General features: G+C 42.0%; 1 protein-coding gene across 1 annotated transcript in view; it reads right to left on the bottom strand.

Annotated features, from left to right (window-relative positions):
- Window positions 1–12,799, bottom strand: part of BTK (Bruton tyrosine kinase) — a 180,160-nt gene extending 167,361 nt beyond the window's left edge. The window contains exon 1 of the mRNA XM_083159033.1: window positions 12,686–12,799. The gene's annotated coding sequence lies outside the window, so the exon portion shown is untranslated. The remainder of the gene's footprint in view (window positions 1–12,685) is intronic.
- Window positions 12,800–20,230: the final 7,431 nt, after the last annotated feature.

Genomic DNA, 20,230 nt, shown 5'->3' with positions numbered 1-20,230 from the left:
GCTTGATGATTCAGTTAATCAATTTATTGCTGCCCCAGGGAAAGTCTCAAAAAAATCTTACCAAATCGGAGTTCCTAGCACTAAGGGCCAGATGTATCAAGAGAGTGATAAACAACCAGCCAATCAGCTCCTACCTGTCATTTTTCAAACCCCGCCTGTAACATGACAGGTAGGAGCTGATTGGCTGGCTGTTTATCATTCTCCATTTTATCACTTTTTGAAGCTTGATACATTAGTCAGCTAGGTCTCTATCAGGACATCACTAATAGGCTCGCTGATAAGGGCGGTGCCATAGTAGTACAAAACATTTGGGACTACTGTGAATAAATTTATTTACAACTGGCAGACTCTGCGGTATATAAGAAACTGCGAGAAGACCCTACTCCTGTATACCTCAAAGAGCTTGAATCGGTGCTGAAATCAACAGTATCTGCTGACCATTTGTCTAGTAAAGCAGTGAAAAATATCTCGTGCGACCATCCTTTTATTCCAGTCCTTTACACCCACCCCAAATTACGTAAAAATGCTGATATACCACCCGGATGCCCTATCATCTCTGCCCGCAATTTCCTTTACCAGTCAGTATCACAACTTTTGGACTTCCTCCTCCAGCCCCTCCTGCCTGTTAAGAAAGCATTCTTAGATACTAAGATACTAGTTTTCTTAACCTATTGGCTAGTATTGTGGATGTACCAGAAAATACAATAATGGTGTGCTTAGATGTATGCAACCTATATACATACATTACACATCAAGGTGATCTGGAGGCTATGAGATCTTTCATAGCTCAATATTTTACCAATGATATATTTAATCATGAGCTGGTTATATGTCTGTTGGATCTTACTCTAAATCAAAATAATTTTTGTTTGATGGTTGCTATTACCTGCAACTCTGTGGTTGCACCATGGGGTCATCGGTGGCCCCAGCATATGCAAACATATATATGCTTCAACAGGAAGAGCTAATATTTTTGAATGACCTTTTGGTCAGCCAGTATATGTTTGCATACATTAATGACGTGTTCATCTTGTGGACGGGGGTGTAGAATGGTTAACAGCATTAATCTCATCGATTAATGCCTGTAAGTCTACAATTGTATTTACTTTTACATATAGTGCATCTGTTGTCCATTTGATGTGGCAGTACACATTAGGGATGGGAAGATCTCAACAGACGCTTACTTTAATGATGTAGACCGCAATACCTTTTTGATGGCTTCCAGCCATCACCCGCCTGCATTTAAAAAAAGTCTAATCATGTCTCAGATGATGCAGATTTCTAGACTGATGAGCAATACTGCTGGTCCCCCAGATCGGCTGGATACCCTCATTGCCAAGTTTGTGGCGAGGGAATATGACCGGTCTGTACTGGAAGACGTAAATATGAAAGTATTACAAATGCCTAGGTCTCAGCTATTATCACCCCAAAAAAAACAAGGGTGAGACCCTGCCGTGGTCTAGTTTATATTCTGTGGCCAGCCCAGTGATTTCCCAGGCCACTAGGGCCTTGTGGCCCAGTGTCAAACTGATGTTGATCTGCCAGACTTACAAAATGTCCATACTATTGCAGCCTTCAAGAGAGGACGTAATTTGAGGGACCGATTGGTCCATACAGATATTACTGGCGCAGGATTGCCAATAGCTCCTAATACTTATACTAAACCGCCAAGGTGTTATAGTTGTTTTAACTGCACCACATGTCATTATATGGTCAAATGTAAGTCTTTTCAGCATCCCCATTTTCAAAAAAGTTTTGACAACAGATCTGTACTGACATGTAGATATACACACGTTGTCTATGTGATCGTATGCCCTTGTGGGTTGTTTTATGCGGGACAGACGTCACAGAGTTTCCGTGAATGTATGGGCCTACATAGGTCAGCAATAAGTCTTGCCTTGGGTGGCAGAGAAAATGACAAGCCTATCGCCCGCCACTTTAAGGCAATGGGACATCCATTTTCAGCTTTGAAGTATTTTATGATAGATCAGGTAAATTAATCTATGATTAATCTATGTGGGGAGGTGATAGAGTTAAAACCCTGCTTCACTTATAAGCTAGGTGGATTCTTAGGTTAGATACCACCTACCCAAGAGGTTTAAACAATAAGTTTAATTGGAATAGCCTGATTTGAATTATCCTTTTTTCTTTATATTGTTGTTTTTATATTTTTTCATTTCTTTATGTGTGTTGTTTTCATTGTAATTTATGTATATGTATTTTACATTTTGGTTATTTAGCTATTTTTGTCTCTATACAGGGTATGATGGTCATCGACTAGCAAGAATGGTGTATCTGTGTGTACAGCCTGAGGGATTGTAAACCAGTGGGTTGCTTAGCAACTACTGCCTGCGTCCATCCGGTATGTGACTGTGACGCTGTGTCCGTGTGGAATTGCCTTATACCACATCTGTAGTAAGTGGCATTATTACAGCTTTCCACATATGTGAGTGTGCAGAGTGTTTGCTTAGATGTGGCTGGCCGGAGCTGGAATTATGGGCCTCCCAAGTTGAGACGCTTGCTGTACGGTTGCTTAGCAACTGGCGTCTACCCGGAATTGCATCACCTTCTGGTGTCCGGCCGGCGGTGTTTGGTTCTCTGCAGCCCGCAGGTGGATGCACAAGGAGGGTATAAAGGTATGTTTTGTTATGCATGTAATTGCTGTAGGTGTGTGACCTGAGGAAGGGGCTGATATCCTGAAAGCTTGTTATCCTTTAAAATACACCGTTTTATCTTCATTACCCCTGCCTTTGGAGTGCCGTTTATTTGTATCAGATATATGGAATATTGCTATTCGGGCACCAGATGGACTATTACTTGAAGTGAGTGCCGGCAGATTTGTACTAGTCTGTATTTTATATATATATATATATATATATATATATATATATATGCACTGCAGGTGGGGCAGGTGTTACTTGTGCAGAGATAATTCGATTTGGGTGGGGTTTTACTTCAAAGTGAGCTCTACAGTATATTGCAGTGTAAAAATAAAGCAGCCAGTATTTACCCTGCACAGAAACAAAATGACTCACCCAAATCTAATTCTCTCTGCACATTTTAAATCTGCCCCCCTGCAGTGCACATGGTTTTGTCCATCTAATAAGGATTTTGTCAGAAAGAGTGAACTAGAATAAGGGCCTCAGTTCCTGCTGGAGCCTGCTGAAAAATAGCACTGTATATATATATATATATATATATATATATATATATATATATATATATATATATATTTATATGGAATAAACCCAGTTTTTGGTTTCATCACCAGTCGGTAGTCCCTTTCTCCAGTGGTTGGCACCAGGGCAAGTTATCCACCTTGCAGCTGACATAAGTCTCCCTACCCTACTATATATATATATATATATATATATATATATAAATACAGTATGGACCTCGTATTGCGCTAGCAAATATTAATATCTGCTGCTACTCCGATAAGGCTCCCCTGTTAGTGGGAGTCAGGCAAGAGATACAAAAAAAGGGTTTATATCGGAGAGCGCTGAAAAAGTACCACCTAGTCACTTCAGTACAATATAAAACACTAATAAAATTGGTATAACGACAGTTGATTATTGTCCCTTTCCCGAATGAGACGTGGAATTCTGTTCAAGGTAAAAAGTTCTTTATTGAAACCCAACGCGTTTCGTCAGAACGACTTCATCAGTGGTAAAACAGAATAATTTTCAAGTGTATGATTTGATCAACGTTTAGAATTCATACAGGATAATGATAAAATCCGTTGTAGGTAAGTAGAAGCCAAACTGGCTGGGTGATTGGATGTCGGTGTAAATCCGTGAGTATCAGAGTTAATAGGGTCCCAATCAGATGGTTTATGGGGAAAATTTCTTTAGGCTAGTAAGTATCCGGTCTATAAACGCTGAGGCACTGAAAGTATTTCAATAGAATTTATATGCAGAATCTGTTTAGTAGGGTGTAGGTAGGCGTGGTCCTAAACTGTAGGGTTCAGAAAATAATTCAATACAAGGTGAATTTATATGCAGAATCCGTTTAGTCGGGTGTAGGTAGGCGTGGTCCTAAGTTGTAGAATTCACCATTCCAATAGGGTGGACGAGATGGATATAGGCTACACCGGCCTTATAATTTAAAGAGAAAAAACGATAATCGGGAGCAGGACTCACTCAATCGTATAAAAGTAGATTAATTTTTCCAAAACCAGTAGGAAAATCAATAGATGAATGACTTGATTTTGAGAAATCACTCCACAAAATATATCACCACAATGTAGCAGTTTTCAGTAGCTCCTTCACTGGCTGACAGTATATATATATATATATATATATATATATATATATATATATATATATATATATTAGGGATGTGCATCGGCCACTTTTCGTGTTTTGTGTTTTTTTGGGTTCTGATTACCTTCAGGTTTTGGGTTCTAATGGGTTTTGCCAAAACACCCCCTAAACGTTTTGTGTTTGGATTTTTGGGTTTTGGGTTCTGATTTTTTTTTTTTAAAGCATAAAAACTGCTAAAATCGCAGAATTTATTTTTTTTTTTTTTCTCCTACGCTATTATTTACCTCAATAACATTCATTTCCACTTATTTCCAGTCTATTCTGAACACCTCACACCTCACAATATTGTTTTTAGGGCAAAAGGTTGTACCGTGGTAGCTGGATAACTATGCTATGGCAGTTTAAAAAACTAGGCCCCAAAAAGACCAGTATCTGTTTACCATGTGCAGCCAAGGAGCAGTGGGCATTTCGGGCAGCACAGAGTTTGTCTGCAAGTGTGTAACTTTTTCGATCAGTTTAACATCCAACAAGACCCCTATCTGGCTTGATTGTGTGATTATGATTATTATTAATTGATGTAATCTGATTGTTTAATTTTGTGATTATTATTCATTTATTTGCAGTTGTCTCTTAAATCATTGCCTAATGGGTGGAGGGGAGGGGGCTAATCAATTTTAAGGTGGCAGATGGAAGAGTTCCTCCACCTCTCTAGGGCCCTTATTCTAATCGGCACGGTACGGCCCGCGTGCGGCCGTACCGCCGATGTTTTGCCACTGCACATGCGCAGAGGTCATTCTGCGCATGTGCAGCCCCCTTCGCCGCAGACGGATTTCGTCCGCCGCAAAGGGGGCGTATAGGGGCGTGAGGGGCTTCATCCCCTCATTTCCCTATGTGTACGCCCCGCGTTTCATGGGCGTTCCCATGCAAACGCGGGGCGTATGCATGGTAATGAGGGCATGACGCCCTCATTACCATGACATGGGGGCGGAAAGCTGACGTCGCCGGATGTCAGCTTTCAGCCCCCATACAAGCTACCACACGGACGATTGTCCGTGTGGTCTCAGCTTGCGGGGCTGCCGCGGCGTGCGGCCCTGCCTTCGATGGTCGACGACCATCGAAGGCAGGGGGCAGCTCCCACCATGGTGGAGGCGTACGCCTCCACCATTTTGATGCGGATCGCCAGCCGTCCGTGTACGGACGGCAGTGGCGATCCGTCGGGTGGGCGGCCCTTGGTTTGTGCGGTCGGAGCCCCGTGTGCGGCTCTGACCGCACCAACCAGAATAAGGGCCTTGGACCCCTGGGTTGGAGATGTATCGCTTTTCAGCAACCGGTATCTTACTACCTAACCGTACATGTACGGGTAAGCAGCCAACAAGACCCCTATCGGGTATGTGAGGGCTATCTGGCTGCTACTTCTCTCACTCAATTGATCGCTAGGGTGGATTCAGCTATCTGGCTCGATAGGCGGGTGTTTCCTTTTCTCCCTCACCGCTTCACATGCGTCAGGTACAGCCCCTCTCCTCTGCCTATGGTAGGTGGCCGTGTAGGCTTCAATGACCTTTTGCTGCTCCTCCATCCTCTGCAGCATATAGAGGGTGGAGTTCCAGCGCGTCACCACCTCTTGTTTAAGCTGATGGCAGGACAGGTATAATTTTTTAATTAAATTGTATATAGCAGCCTAGTATTTACTAGGTAGGTACACTTAGGCAGTAGCACTGCCAGTGGCAACAGTGGACTGAGTAAATAATACTGGCAGCCTCTATTCAGTGCAGGCAACACCAGTGGACTATATATATATATATATAATTAATTATTAATAAAATATATAATAATAATTACAGCACAGCACCAGAGGTAGGCCCCAGCACAGAGGAGACAGTAGTACTACAAGTACACAGTTAGACTGTCCTCCTTACTAGGGTGATCCCACCCTAAGCAGAGACGAGAACAGAGTACACAGCAGCACTGAGGGAGACAGCCCCTGCGAATAAAATATTCTGTTCAAGGTCCAGCTCAAGCTTAAGTTTAAGCTCCAGCAGCAGCACCAACACACCCTCTACCAACCCACTACTAGACTGGAGTGAAGATGGCGGGCGCGGGAGCCGCTATTTAAAGTCTTGCGAAATACGGCACCATGCGATGACGTTTTGCCGGACCTGAGTCAGGCAGGAATCTCCAAGCGCTGCTGGTAACCGGGCTCGGATTGATGACGTTCGTGGGGCTCGGATCTCCGGAATCCGAGTCCGCACATCTCTAATATAAATATATATATATATATATATATATATATATATATAAAATAGAGTGCGCTTATGTTTAAACCACCACCATTAACTTCAAATGACAAATGATTCAAAATTGTATCCAAGCAATTTGGGAAATTTTATAAAAATATATATAAAAAAGCAATAAAATGTTTTTCTTAATCATTTGGCACAATTGAAATGGTCCAATACAAGGGAAACACAACCCCTTACTTGTACTTGCTGCTCTCATACTTACTAGCCCATTGAAAGAGTATTCTGTGTGTGTGTGTATATATATATATATATATATATATATATATATATATATATATATATATATATATATATATATATATATATAATATGTCGAGGGTCTGGAACTCCAAATAACATGTGCAATGTACTGGGTGCCTTCACAAAGAAAGTTTCATATGGATACGAAGGTGTGGCACTCCTGACTTTGAATGAAGACTCACAGTCAATGTAACATCACTATATATATATATATATATATATATATATATATATATATATTTCCTTCTATGACCTGGCACCCCGCCATTATACCGCTAGGAGTGTGCCGTTACCCCTATTGACCCCTATATATATATTTATATATATATTTATGTACACATTAACTCATGCACAAAACCAGTCTACCTCACAGTCACTCCATAGCTAATTTAATTACTGATCAGAAGAATTTTTTTGAACCAATACGGGCATGTGATTCGGAGGGACTCTGTCCTAGCTACATTTGTTCCTGAAAAAACAGAATTGGTCTTTAGAAGAGCCAAAACATTAAAAAGTTATCTTTCACCTCTCACCTAGCTTGTTACCCTTAGCAACCGCCAGTCAGAATCCAAATGTGAGTGGAACTTTTTTAACCAAACCAGAAAGGTTTTTTACTTGTGTGCCAGTATGGTTCGAGAAGACAGAAGGACTTTTCTACCTCAGACCTTAATTAAACATTTAAAGTTAAATGGTTTATTAACTGTCTGGCACCTTCTCTTCATTTGATCTCACAAGTGAAGATGAAGTATCAACCCTCTTCTCCTCCTCCTCTACTACCTCTCCTCTTGACCCTATACCCTATACCAGGGCTGGGCAATTGTGGCCCTCCAGATGTTGATGAACTACACATGCTTTGCATTAGTTTTGCTATGTGGCCATGCTGAAACTGATGCAAGGCATTCTGGGATGTGTAGTTCATCAATATCTGGAGCGCTGCAATTGCCCAGCCCTGCCCTATACCCTTAAGAGTCCTTAAAGCTCTGTCTACTGTGCTTATCCCAACCTTAACTAAAATCTGTAATTTCTCTCTCTCCTGGTATCTTTCCTTCTCTGCTTAAGCATGCAGTGACCCAAACTCTCTAATTACCGTCCCATCTCTAAGCTCCCTTGCCTATCCAAGCTACTTGAGAGACCTTGAAAAAGCTGCCATAGCTCAGTGAAACGCGTCAGAGCACAGTGAGCAAGAGTTGAGGACACTGGTTCAGAGACTCTCTCCTCTTAAGGCTACAAGTCCCCAAAAATTAGCTGGACTTCTAAACTACATTTTGGCTACAAGCACTTTATCCACCATCTGGGAAAGCACCACAAGGTCAGAGATCTTCCTCCAGCGGCCCGGTACCATCTCTGCACAACCGCACTTTAGTGAGGACACAGGACCCAAGCCGGAAAAACCCCATTATTGGTGAGACTGTCAAAAAAGCCATTTACAAACCTATCAATAAGCCATTTAGAGGACATTAATACCAGAAACCTCCCCTTGGGCTCACACTGCAGTTATATACAGAAAGTATCTGTCCCTATTATTTTATTGTTTATTGTGTGTATTTTTTAATGTATATTATTTTTATATGTATAAAATAAATTGTTAAACCTATATTCAGGCAATCCCATATCCAATTTATTGTATATAAATTATTATTTAATTGTCAGAGCGCTGCTTCCCGTGTAGATATACACCTCTCTTTTTGCTATATACCCCTAGAGGTTCACTATAAACCTCACCCAAGCAGCTGCTAGAAATTTTAATTGATGCAACTCATGCCAGCGCCTAGTTTCCTTTTTCTTGTTTAAGATTAATATCCGCTACTTGAGAGACTTGCCTACACTCACCTCACACACTTTCTTTACTCTCACACCTCATTGGACCAACTTCAGTAAGCCTTTCGGTCGCAAAATTCCACAGAGACAACACTGACCAAGGTAGAAAATTATCTGGCCACTGCTACTGTAAATCTAAAGGCCATTACTCACTACTTATTCTTCTAGATCTCTCTGCTGCATTTTGATATGGTTGACCACTCTCTTGATTCTCTTCCTACCTATCTAACCGTACTTTCACTGTTCACTTCTCTGATTCCAGCTCCCCTTTCCCTACCTCTATCAGTTGGAGTACCACAAGACTCAGTCTTAGGTCCACTGCTTTTCTCAATCTATACTTCATCTCTTGCTAAACTAATTAACTCCTTTGTTTTTCAGTATCATTTGTATGGGGATCTATCTATCTATCTATCTATCTATCTATCTATCTATCTATCTATCTATCTATCCATCCTCCCCAGATTTGTCACCATCTGTCTAGGTGCGTGAAACAGAATGTCTTTCTGCAATCTTGGATGTCATCTCGCAACCTCAAAATCAACATTCCCAAAACAGAATTACTTATTTTTCTGCCAGCCAAGACTAGCTACCAACCTGAAATCTCCATAACTGTCCACCCTACGCCACAAGCTCGCTGTCTATGTGTCATCCAAGGCTAATCTTCCTAGCGAGGTGTTCATCATCTGCTGATCCACTCTGTCAGTCCCTACATTGATTGCCCATATTCTACCGCATTCAATTCAATATACTTCTCACATACAAAGCAATTAACCAAGCTACACCAACATATATGTCATCACTTATCTCAAAATATCTCCCAACTCTACCTCTCCGGTCTTCGCAAGATCTGCGCCTCTCATCCACATAATTACCAGATCTCATTCACAACTGCAGGACTTTCATCGGGCAGCACCCACCGTATGGAATGCCCTTCCATGAACGATAAGTCTCTCCTCCAGCCTCCAAACTTTCAAGCATTCACTGAAACTCACCTCTTTAGGCAAACCTATCAAATTCCTGAACAGCCCACATAACCTTCAAAAGCTTTAATTCTAATTACATCCCATCAGTACTGTGTTTGGTAATTTGCTGGGACTGCTATACTATAGATCAGGTATTCCCAACCACGGTCCTCAAGGCACACCAACAGTGCAGGTTTTAGTGATATCCAGGCTTCAGCACAGATGGTTTAATCAGAATCCCTCAGATACTAATTAAGTCACCTGTGCTCAAGCCTGGATATCTACAAAACCTGCACTGTTGGTGTGCCTTGAGGACTGTGGTTGGGAATGCCTGCTATAGATAGTGCCTCTCTGTGTGTATCCTTCCTAGTTCACTATAGATTGTAAGTTTGCGATCAGGGTCCTCCAACCTCTATGTCTGTTTGTAATCACCCAGTTTGTTGATTCCAATTATAATGTGTAACAGAACATGCTGCGCTATGTAAAAAAACAAAAATAAATAAACTGTCTAACCACCTATGTAATATCCATGCTGATATGTGTCTGTGGCAAAAAATATAACAACAAGACTAAGAGACCACTTAAAGTCTGTATTTTTGGGCATTGCCGCAATATCAAAAAATAAAATTGAGAATCACAGCGTGCAGCGACAATTTTTTAAATGTCAGGGGTGTGAATCTAGGACTTTGCAATTAGAACATGTAATATTGGACATAAGGGATGGAGATAGGTTAAAACTTTTGTTTAAATGAGAAACCTGATGGATTGTCACCTTAAACACTTTACACTCATATGGACTAAATGATTGTTGAAGTTACCCCTATTTTAAAATATCTTTTTATGACTGTTGGTATACAGTTAAATTGATTATGAATATTAATTATTAACTGGTATTTTTTAATTCTAGTACTGATCATTTGTTTTATAGTATTATCTGTAACAGGGATATTTAGCATAATTACATGGTTGTTTTATAATGTATAGAAAACAGATTTTTTTTTTGATTGGGCTAACACCCGATTCCCACACCCTCAGCCCGCATCGCTCTGTGCGAATGGATCGGAGACTATGCAAGTCGCTGAGTTCATTCACCCAGGGACCGTGCACATGCGCATAATTCACATGCGCATAATTCATCTTGTTTAAAGCAGGTGTGGTAGGCTGTCATTGGCAAACGCACTTCTGGCAAAAGGTGGCTCAAATGAGCCTGTTAGTTAATACAGATGTCAGAATGCCTATAATATTAGTCCATGTTTGAGTCATTGGGGAATCATAACTAACAATGCAAATACGAAAATTCATATTCTTAATACGAATGAATACGACTGCCATCGCTGTCATATTTAATTTATGAATTCATATTCCGGAAGGAAATTTACAAAGCAGTCGTATTTGACTGCTTTGTAGTTTCCGATGGCATTTGGATTTGTATTTTTGCCGATACGAATTCATATTTTAAATACAAATTTGTATTTTTAAATACAAATTTGTATTTTTAAATACAAATTTGTATTTTTATATACCAGTCAGTTCCATGCAGGCTTCAGTGTATGGAACTGAAGGGCCGTTACCAGCCCCAGGCTCAAAGAGCCGGTCCTTGTTTTAAAAAATAAAGGAACAATTTAAATAGGGTTCCCCTTATTTTTTTAAACCAGCACCAGGCTTCAGCCTGAGCAGGTAAGTTCTGGAGGGGGGGGGGGCTTCATTGGGGTGGTTCTCACTTCTACAGGACCCCTGCCCAGGCTGACCGGTCAGGGGGTTAATGCTTTGGCTGGGGGACTTGCATAGAAAGTCACAGCCTGGCTGTGGCATTACACTGCTGGCTGGTTTGGGCCTGGTGCTGGATCTTGAAATACTGGGGACCCCTACTCGTTTTGACCCCCATATTTTGGGAACCAGGACCAGCCCTTGGGCCTGGTGCTGGTTTTAAAAAATAAGGAGAACCCTATTTAAATTGTTCCCTTATTTTTTTTTAAACAGGACCGGCTCTTTCAGCCTGGGGCTGGTTACGGCCATGCCCATGTCCCTTTTTTTTTTACACTGCCAAATACACCTGAAAAATGAAGTGTATTTTCCAGGCGTATTTGGACGGCAATTAGTGGCCGTATCCTGCTAATTAGCAGCCGTATTTTCAATACGGCCACTTAGTAAATTAGGAATCACTATTCTTTTGAATGGTGATTCCTATTTGTATTCTTTTGATGGCGTATACATCCATATTTGTAAATACAAATACGAATGTGCCATGAATATGAATACCAATTAATGTATTTTCAGGATAGTAAATCCTGATTCAGGATAGTAATCCTGAAAATACGAATACACCTAAAAAAATCATATTTTACAATACGAATATTTTTTTTTACCCGTATTTGCCTCATTATCTCCTCAAACTTCAGTCAAAGCTCATTTTTAAATTCCCTACCTTATGGAGAGGCTTTATCCATTAAAATCTATTAAAAAGCTATTTTGCCCAGATGTTTTGAACCCCAACACATATATTTACTGTAATTTCCTATTTCGTTGCTGTATTATAACATTTTATATGAATGAATTGCACTGCACATTGCTATACAGAAGTATCACTTGCAAATACGTGCTTTTAAAAATACAGAAAATCAATGAATCTAGTTTAGTGATGTGATTATTTTTGTATGACAGTGACCAGTGACTCATGGCTTTATTAACATTTTATGATGTTAATGGAAATATCCACATTAATTAAAGGTAGTATAGTAAGTAGCATTTTCGTCTGACAGGTTTTTTACTTTTACTATACTGTACAGCAAATGGCCATGATAACCATTTGCAGGGAGGCAGTGCAAAAAATATATGCTTGCTGCTGTCCAGACAATGGGGGAAAGAAAATACAATCATGTAGCATTTTTTCCAGATGTCAACAGTTTTACAGTCTCCGAAGTTTATATATATATTTTTTGCTTTGGCTTTACCAATACCTGTCCTGAACATATTGTACTATTGCTGTTTATACATTGAGTCTGCAGATGCGTTCCTTATTTAGATCTATCATGTATAATTTCTATATGTTACAAACAGGAGATATCAGCAGAAAATAATGTTACTGTTATTCTGTACTTACAGTGCAGCATAGGACTCTAATGTGTATCCATTCTCAAAGTCCTGTTGGATCTCCCTACAGATATGACACACAGCTTTGGTGGCAGGGTGAAGCAAGACACAGGGTGAACTGTGAAGCTCTGTTTTACTAAACTCTTTTTTTTTTTTTTTTCATTATACTCCCAGTTCCTCTTTTCAGTTTCCTGTGTCAGGAGCTGGCTCAGGTTTGCTAATTAATAATACAACACATGAGTATAATAGTGCATAAACTGCGCTATGTTAATTGTTGTTATCAGGGGTTGGAGTGGGGGGAATTGGGTGGAACCGAGTTCCACCACCTGCAATGGTTAGGTTGAACTAGGTCTACCTCCACCTTCACGCGTGCACGCAGGGGGGTTTCTGAGTACCTTTCTCTACCTTTCTATCAGGCCATCTGCAAAATTAGGCAGCCACCCACTCCAGCAGACAAACTGTGTAGCAGCTGGGCGACAGCTTCTAGCTGTCAGAGAAAGACAGGCTGCTGCTGGCTGCAGGTAGGGGGAGCTAGAGTGCAGCTCCTCCCGAGTCCCAAGCCATGCTCAATGTGGTCAATGGAGAACAGGACTGTCCAGAGCAGGTACACTCTACTGATTTTTGAGGGAATAAGTGTGTGTGTGTGTGTGTTGGCGGGGGGGGGGGGGTGTATGCTTGTGTATATGCTGTGTGTGTTTGGGTGTAAAGGATGTGTGTGTGTGTATGTATACTATGTGTGTGTACAACATGCTATGTGTATGTTATGTGTGTCTGTGTGACCCAGAAGGCCAGCACTGGAGCTGCTTCACAATGGACAGCTCTTCTTGCAAGATAATAATCAGCTCTTATTGCATTAATATTTAATAGCATATGTTTGTGCATATGTGATTATTAACAATGTGGGGCGGTAGATGTTAGTGCATCCTCCTCAAAGTGTACATATTGAAGGAACTTCATCTTGCACACTTAAGAAAAAAGGTCAAATACATATAATAAAAAACAAGAACTCGGAATAACAGGGGTAATTCAGACCTGCTCCCCTGTGCAATAATGGGGGTCAGCGTATGCACATAGGCCTTAGTGCGCATGTACAGACCCCCACAGCAAGCACCTTCAGCGATATTTTCAAGGGCGGCAGCGCTGATCATGTGAGTGACAGGCAGGGCCATAAATTAAAAGAGACACCCTGACGTATCACCCATTAGTAGAGGAGCAGGGGAGGCTGCGTGCAGAGCAGAGTAAGACCCGACCTAGCCAGCAGAGCCCATCACGAGGTCAAAAACCCAAAAATAAGGGGGAGGGGATTTAATAAATTATTAAAATAATATACCACAAGTGAAGGAGTGGTGGTGCAAAACATTTATATAAGAGATGAGAGGGATGACAAAAAAGTGAAATATACTGTATAATGAGGTTTCAGAATAAAGCCATTACACATTTATTAGCCATTGTTATGTACTGCATATTGAATAATTACCCCTTGCATGTAATATAGTCCTTGTGAGTTCTAGGGTATAAGGTATGCCAGCATCTGGAATGCCAACGGTCATAATGCCGACCCCAGGATCCACATAGTGAAAATGCTGACAGGGGCTCAGAAGGCACTCACCTACCCCCTAATCCTCCAATATAGCAGCCTAATCCCTAACACACCCCCCCTGCCAGCAAAACCCTAACCTTCTCTGCTAGTACCTAACCCTACCACCTGTACCTCACAGGTACAGTCGAGGGCAGTCGGGATGCCAGAATCAGTATTCTGCACGCCTGCATCCTGACTGCTGGGATGTTAACCGCATCAAAGTTCTGCGGGGGGGGGGGGGGGGTTGTGTTGTGAGTGTATGTTGGGGTTGGGGCTGGTACTCTGCCTACCCATTCCACTGCCTCTCTCTATTCACCCACTGTCTCTCTCTGTTCATTCTCTGTCTTCCTATCCACACACTTCCCACTGCCAATGTTTACCTCCCCCTTTCACACTCTTCCTCCCTGTCATCGCTACATCTCCATCACCCTCTGCCTCTTGGTGTCACACTTTCTCATGCTGTGACCCTCTGTCTGCCTTTTCCTGCCTTCTCCTGTTACCCTCTGTATCTTCCTGCCAACCCCTCGCTCTCTGTCATTCTCTGCCTTATGGTGTCATATAGTCACCCTAGTTAGCCATTATTTTCCTCTGTTTCTTACTGCCTATGCATGTCACCCTCTCCCTCTCCAGTCACCCGCTGCTTCTCCCGGTCACTCTCTTCCACCACTTGCCATGCTCTGCTTTTCCCTCTAACCTACTAACTCTCCCTTCAAGTCACTGCTTCTGCCAGCCATCCTCTCCGCTTCTCTCTTTCACACTCTGCCTCTTCTTGTCGCCTCCTTCCACTGTCATCCTCTGTCTCACACTGTCACCCATCCTCTACCACTCCCCCTATCCACTGGGGGTGATTCTTATTCCCTTACAATAGGCCGAATTTGGCCCTGTGTCGATGGTTGGGGAACTGCGCATGTGCATGGTCTTTTATGCGCACGTGCAGGCCCCCTTCGCAAATGGCGGCGGTGACTTGCATAGTTGGTGAGTGGTTTGCAGGGAGTGGGGTGGAACGTAGTGGATGGCGGCAGGTTCAGGTGTCACCCAAGGGAATGCCCAGAGTTTCATGGGAGTTCCCATGGGAATGTGGGCGGGCTGAAGTGTGCTTGGGACAGGCAGCTGATATCATATGATGTCAGATACCCGCCCTATCTTTGTCATGACAGCTTTTTACAAAAAAGAGAATGGATTGTCATATGGCGGTGCACCATTTATAGAAAAGAGTCATAAAATTTACCTTTTATTATTTATATTTTAAAAGTGAAGAACACGAAATATGACAAACAACAAATAACATTAACACAAGTGAAAACAGTGTGCTATTAAAAGGCACGTGCGAGTTCCCGGAGCAAATTCCCTCTATTCAATATTATCAATTACACTACTAGCTTCCTCCTTCTTGACCTTTAAACAATTGTTTGAGGAGAGAAGTGTGTCAATCTTAAATAGGTTTGTGTTCTATATACAAATGTAATAGCCTGTCTGTTAGCTACTTGGATGTGGTGTTTGGTACTTAAGTTGATTGAGATTGAATTAATTAGCTCAATTAATTACCAGTTTATCTGGCGTGGTGCTGTTTGTATTATTTGTATATTGATAATACAATTGAGCTGTGTGTTATCACAGAAATGCAGTAATATCACTAATCGGTTACCCCTTTCCGTCTGAGGTCACTTTTAAATCAGTGCTTACAGAGCGGGTTTTTAGGGTGATGCAGCACCTCTATTATATATATGGGTTACTGCTAGTGAATCAATTCAATGCCCGGATAAACATTGCTACCTGGGCTAGGGTTATTAATTAAGCTGATGGTGTGGAGTTATTTCCTTACGCCGTTTATTGCGAATATAGCTTATAGTTACGGTCGCAGGGAGACTCTTTAACCAGTACATCTTAAACCTGCCCTATATGGACGGTAAGCAATGATTCCCCCAAAAGGAGAGGCTGGTGGTAACGGTAACAATAGTATCACAGGTACTAGGTAGAACCCCGTGCTGTCGACCTGATACTATGGTCGCGTACAGCTAGCGGGGAGCTGTCCGTTCTCCGTATAACAGGTAGCTATCGGCACGCACTCCCTGTCCTAGGGACAAGTGCCGCAAACAGGATTTCAGTTGCCGTATGTCTTGGGTCCAACCCTGTGCCACTGTCAGCTCGTACTGCTGCTGGCGTGGTCTTAGGGTGACTAGTGACAAGAGGCTGCTAATACATTAGAGTCCTGAAAAGGACTAATAAATACATTTCATAGAACACAAAAAAAGGGGGGGTAGGGAATTGCTGGAGGAACGTGCGCACGGCTGGGTCGGCCGGCGTACGCTTCGTAGGTCTTCCTCAGGGCAACGGCCTGGTTGCAGGTTGCCCTGAGGAAGACCTACGAAGCGTACGCCGGCCGACCCAGCCGTGCGCACGTTCCTCCAGCAATTCCCTACCCCCCCTTTTTTTGTGTTCTATGAAATGTATTTATTAGTCCTTTTCAGGACTCTAATGTATTAGCAGCCTCTTGTCACTAGTCACCCTAAGACCACGCCAGCAGCAGTACGAGCTGACAGTGGCACAGGGTTGGACCCAAGACATACGGCAACTGAAATCCTGTTTGCGGCACTTGTCCCTAGGACAGGGAGTGCGCGCCGATAGCTACCTGTTATACGGAGAACGGACGGCTCCCCGCTAGCTGTACGCGACCATAGTATCAGGTCGACAGCACGGGGTTCTACCTAGTACCTGTGATACTATTGTTACCGTTACCACCAGCCTCTCCTTTTGGGGGAATCATTGCTTACCGTCCATATAGGGCAGGTTTAAGCTGTACTGGTTAAAGAGTCTCCCTGCGACCGTAACTATAAGCTATATTCTCAATAAACGGCGTAAGGAAATAACTCCACACCATCAGCTTAATTAATAACCCTAGCCCAGGTAGCAATGTTTATCCGGGCATTGAATTGATTCACTAGCAGTAACCCATATATATAATAGAGGTGCTGCATCACCCTAAAAACCCTCTCTGTAAGCACTGATTTAATAGTGACCTCAGACGGAAAGGGGTAACCGATTAGTGATATTACTGCATTTCTGTGATAACACACAGCTCAATTGTATTATCAATATACAAATAATACAAACAGCACCACGCCAGATAAACTGGTAATTAATTGAGCTAATTAATTCAATCTCAATCAACTTAAGTACCAAACACCACATCCAAGTAGCTAACAGACAGGCTGTTACATTTGTATATAGAACACAAACCTATTTAAGATTGACACACTTCTCTCCTCAAACAATTGTTTAAAGGTCAAGAAGGAGAAAGCTAGTAGTGTAATTGATAATATTGAATAGAGGAAATTTGCTCCGGGAACTCGCACGTGCCTTTTAATAGCACACTGTTTTCACTTGTGTTAATGTTATTTGTTGTTTGTCATATTTCGTGTTCTTCACTTTTAAAATATAAATAATAAAAGGTAAATTTTATGACTCTTTTCTATAAATGGTGCACCGCCATATGACAATCCATTCTCTTTTTTGTAAAAATCTCATTAAATAAATTGTCGGTGGGAGCACACCCCTGGATCTAATAGAAACTGAATAAACTTGACCAGAGGGGGCCAATTAAATAAATTAAAAAACTATTCTGATATCTATCTCCCTTCCTGTGCAATTGATCACCAAAAGCTCCTACATATTTGTCATGACAGCCACAAATAAACGTCAGTCTCCACTGAATTTAATTTGTGAAGGCAAGTGAAATCATTAGATGATCGAGGACTGTCAAATCACTTCTCCTGCAACTGCAGCATGTGAAGGGATTCGTTACACATTCCCTCTCATGGTAGCGATGGGACTCAGTGGCTGGGAGGGGGGGGGGGTTGTTATTCGGCAGGGAGGTGGTTGGCACTCTCTGGCACTTGGTAACATGTGATCCTTGCAGCTTACCGAGTCCATCAGAATCAGCCCCACTATCTCTCCAGGTCACCAACTACTTCTCCCTGTAAGGCAGAGGAGGGGGCTTGAAGCATATTTGTGCACCTGGGCCCACCACTTGCAGGGCCCATCACTAACACTGACATTGTGGTAAGCTAGTCTAGTGGCAGCCATGATGTGGGCCTCTCCAGATGGTACTGCTGTTATTCCCCCTGCCACCAGAACTTCAGTGATCACTGCCAGTGTTTGGTCTCTTCTCCCCATCAAATCCACTCAGGCCAGGGCTATTTTTGTGCAGGCTCCAGCAGGAACTGTGGCCCTTATTCTAGTTCACTCTTTCTGACAAAATATTTCTCAGATGGACAAAACCATGTGCACTGCAGGTGTGGCAGGTGTAAAACCCCACCCAAATCTAATTATCTCTGCACAAGTAACACCTGCCTCACCTGCAGTGCACATGGTTTTGTCCATCTGAGAAATATTTTGTCAGAAAGAGTGAACTAGAATAAGGGCCACAGTTCCTGCTGGAGCCTGCACAAAAATAGCCCTGACTCAGGCCATCCGTCAGCACTGACAGTATGTGCTCTACTTGTTTATAAGTGAATTACCACGTGGTGTTGCTCCCATGGCCTGCTCTCTTGTTCTCTTAGCTTTCCCTTTAACTTACAGAAATGAGGAGCAGGTCTGCCTGGCTGAGAAGACTTGTATGTGTAGTAGTAATCTTAACAACAAATATTATTATTATTATTAATTAGTTAATTAATTATTTAGATCTGATTGCAGTATAGATTTGTTCTCCAAATGGGCAAAACCATGGGCCTTATTTTGGTTCACTCTTTCTGACAAAATACTTCTTAGATGGACAAAACCATGTGCACTGCAGGGGGGCAGATGTAACATGTGCAGAGAGAATTAGATTTGGGTGAGTAATTTTGTTTCTGTGCAGGGAAAATACTGGCTGCTTTATTTTTACACTGCAATATAGATCTCACTTTGAAGTAAAACCCCACCCAAATCTAACTCTCTCTGCACATTTTGCATATGCTCCCCTGCAGTGCACATGGTTTTGTCCATCTAAGAAGGATTTTGTCAGAAAGAGTGAACCAAAATAAGGCCCCATGTGCACTCTAGGTGGGGCAGATGTAACATGTGCAGAGAGAATTAGATTTGGGTGGGGTGTGTTGAAACTGAAATCTAAATTGAAGTGTAAAAATAATACAGCTAGTTTTTACCCTGCACAGAAACAAAATAACTCGCACAAATCTAACTCTCTCTGCACATGTTAAATCTGCCCCACCTGCAGTGCACATGATTTTGCCCATTTTTAGAACAAATTTGTTCTGCAATCAGATCTGAATAAGGGCCATTGTATATATGAATTGAAAGCCAGTGCATACCACCTAACGTGCTGCCTGGAGGAAGGACATCTGCGCATGCAGTGCTTAATTTGGTCATGGAAGGGTGGTGGAACTCTCTTTCCCTGCCACCTACCCCCTCCCCACTCCCAGCAGGCAGAGCCAGAGTTGGTTCTAGCGTGTTCATAGCACCTTCCAATTTCTAAATTGGTTCTCTACTGCCCAAACACCATAAAGAATTAGTGCATGCTGAAGGTGCGCGACAAAAAAAGTGATGTGGTATAAAAACATTAGCATGGCCACACAATAGAACCACCAGTTCAAATTATGCCATAGAGTAGATGACATGGTGACCCATATTCACTGTACGCAACACATAGTGACCCTTATTCACGTTACACCTCACATAGGACCTTATTCAGGTCCCATCGCTCTCATAGAAACATATAATTTGACGGCAGATAAGAACCACTTGGCCCATCTTGGGTAAACATGTTACCCCAAATCATATCTGATCCTTATTTTTTTTTGTTAGGATATCAATATGCCTATCCCAAGCATGTTTAAATTGTATTTCCCTCTACCACCTTTGATGGGAGACTATTCCACTTATCTACTACTCTTTCTTTGAAGTAATTATTTCTCAAATTTCCCCTGAATCTTCCTCCCTCTAGTTTCAATGCATGTCCTCGTGTTCTGTTGCTCATCTTCC

This window comes from Crinia signifera, chromosome 9 (genome assembly GCF_055691185.1).
Source record: "Crinia signifera chromosome 9, ASM5569118v1, whole genome shotgun sequence".
NCBI lineage: Eukaryota > Metazoa > Chordata > Amphibia > Anura > Myobatrachidae > Crinia > Crinia signifera.
The sequence above is the reverse complement of the archived record's forward strand: the minus strand, read 5'-3'. Positions and strand labels throughout refer to the sequence as shown.